The sequence below is a fragment of the Canis aureus genome, chromosome 38 (assembly GCF_053574225.1).
Source record: "Canis aureus isolate CA01 chromosome 38, VMU_Caureus_v.1.0, whole genome shotgun sequence".
In the NCBI taxonomy this organism is placed as follows: domain Eukaryota; kingdom Metazoa; phylum Chordata; class Mammalia; order Carnivora; family Canidae; genus Canis; species Canis aureus.
The window spans coordinates 3,655,455-3,658,173 of record NC_135648.1 but is presented as its reverse complement, the minus strand read 5'-3'; positions in this window follow the sequence as shown (position 1 = coordinate 3,658,173).

The window sequence follows — 2,719 nt, the reverse complement described above, 5'->3', positions numbered from 1 at the left end:
TCACCCACTGACTACTTTTGCCTGAATTATTTATTTCATTAGGTATTACAAAATGAAAGTGACATGATTCTATCAAGCGCCTATGTAACTTTCCTAGGTATTGCCAGACTCCATTGGAGTTATAACCACTTTGAATTCCAACCAACAATGTACAAAATATTATTATACTTCACTCCAGCATGACCAAACCAGTATGTTTTCAAAGTTCTGATCTTCACCAATATAATAGGTGGGAGATGTTATCTCAGTATGGATTTAATTGGCATTTCTCTTATGATGAGTGAGGATGAGGGGACTGGGTTTTGAAAAAGAAAAAAAAAAGGCAAGAAGGTCCTAGTGATGATAAAGATTTTGAGCATGCACCAACTTATTTGCTCCCTTTCGTCAAAAAATATCCTCACACCAAGCTTCCTCTTTCACCAGCAAAAATTCTTTCCTCACTTGTCATAAATCCAAGGAAATTCAATAGCACATAGCCCTCAGCCACACAAGATAAATTAGGATTTGAAAGCATAGCTCTCTGATAACAAGTCACTTGATGAATGTCATTCCATGACACCAACAGCGGAGCAGTGGGATTTCCAAGGAAGAACAAAAATCCACTACAAGGAAGCTCAATGTAAGTTTCTCATGAGTAGGTGGGCAGATTAAGCAAAGCAGCAAGATGAAATAATCATCTGGTTAGGAAGGCATTAAGAGAAGTAAGGCTGAATCATGAGCCCATAGTTCTTATTTTTATAGATACATACTTGAGATATGTAGCAAGTGCTATAGATTTTTGAATAATGCAGCTGCATACGGAGAGAAATTCACATATAGTTTACACCAATTGACATTGTACAGTCAGTAGGGATTGTGGGAGTTAAGTAAACGTGATCCAATTTAAAATATTGTATTACAGGGCACTTGGGTGGCTCAGTGGCATCTGCCTTTGGCTTAGGGCGTGATCCCGGGGTCCTGGGATTGAGTCCCACACTAGGCTCCCCACAGGGAGCCTGCTTCTCCCTCTGCCTATGTCTCTGCCTCTCTCTGTGTGTGTCTCTCATGAATAAATAAATTAAATTAAAAAAAATAAAATATTGGATTATAGATATGCTTACATGGCTTATTCTGTCTGAAATTAATTAATTACTTAATTAATAATAAGTAGACAGTTTGGTTGCTCAGAAAGGCCTTAGAGGAAACAAGGAGATGTTGTTCAAAGGGTATAAACTTCCAGTTACAAGATGAATAAGTTCTAGGGAATCTAATGTACAGCATGGTGATTACGGTTAATAATACTATATTGTATAATTGAAAGTTGTTAAGAGAGTGGATATTAAGTGTTCTCACCACAAAAAGGAAATGGTATTTACGGGACAAGATGGAGGTGTTGGTAGTGGTGTGGTGGTAATCATTTTGCAACGTATAAATGTATCAAAGCAATGCATTGTACACCCTAAACTCACACAATGTTATATGTCAATTATCCCTCAATAAAGCTGAGGGGGAAAAGGCCTTAGAAATTAGTCTTTTGTAAGAGGTGGGGCACGTAGGTTGCATCTGTTGGTTAAGCATCTGACTCTTGGTTCAGCTCAGGTTGTGATCTCAGGGTCATGAGATGGAGCCCTGCGTTGGCTCCTCCCTCAGTGTGGTATCTGCTTGGGATTCTCTCTCCCTCTCCCTCTGCACTTTCTGCACATGCTCTTTCTCTCTCTCTCTTTCTCAAATAAATAAATCTTAAGAAAATTACTCTTAGGGCTAACTCTGACCTTCAGATGACAGAAGGCCCCTTTCCCAAGTATATCATCTAATCAAGGTAGAAAAGGCTCAGAAAGAAAAGAAGGAAGGAAGGGAGGAAGAAAGGAAGGAAGGAAGGAAGGAAGGAAGGAAGGAAGGAAGGAAGGAAGGAAGGAAGGAAGGGATGGAGGAAGGAAGGGAGGAAAGAAGAAAGAAAAAAGGGTTTCTCATCAATACCAGCCTGTCTAAAGAGGGCTCAGTGTCTCTGCTGGATAAACTTTTCTTGGTCTTTCTTCCTGGTCTTCACATCACTGTGGTCCTCCAAAATGGAAGTTTCAAAGTCTCAAGGATAGTCAACCAAGGTTACTATATTCTTTTCTTCCACCTAGAGATGCATCCCTGAACTAATTGTGCCTACTCAGATGTCCCTCCTACCTGCACCAGCTCCTTCCCCAGAAAGCATAATGCTGGAAAATGTCCACAGCAGCCTTTCTTCATCAATGGCTAGGAGGCTCAACCAGGGACGGGCTGTCCTCCCCCACCGTGTTCAATTGCTTTCCATTCCCACTGACATCTTCCATTTTTCATGCATTTGACCCGTGCACATCCTACTCAACTGTTCCATTACATCTGGACGTACCTGGGCTCATTCAGCGTCTGAACACTTTTTGAGCACCTGTTACGATCCTAGCCTAGCATTATCATAGGCAGCTTCAGCAGGAAATAGGCATCTGTCACAGCAAAAGGTAGCGGCGTGCTCCCTGAAAGGAACATCGGCAGCCAGAGAGGGTGAAAATGGGTGATCTAGGGTGTTATACAGGGTTGCAACCCACTTCTAGGGAGCTCAGCTTCAGCACCGCAGCCCCAGACATGAAACATCACCGAGTAGACTGTACTCAACCTGCTTTCACATACTTCTGAGTCACACTACGGTCACTTAAGGCTGAAGTGTGTGGTCACTTCATCACCCCACCCCTCTCATTTCCTGAATCTTGTGAAA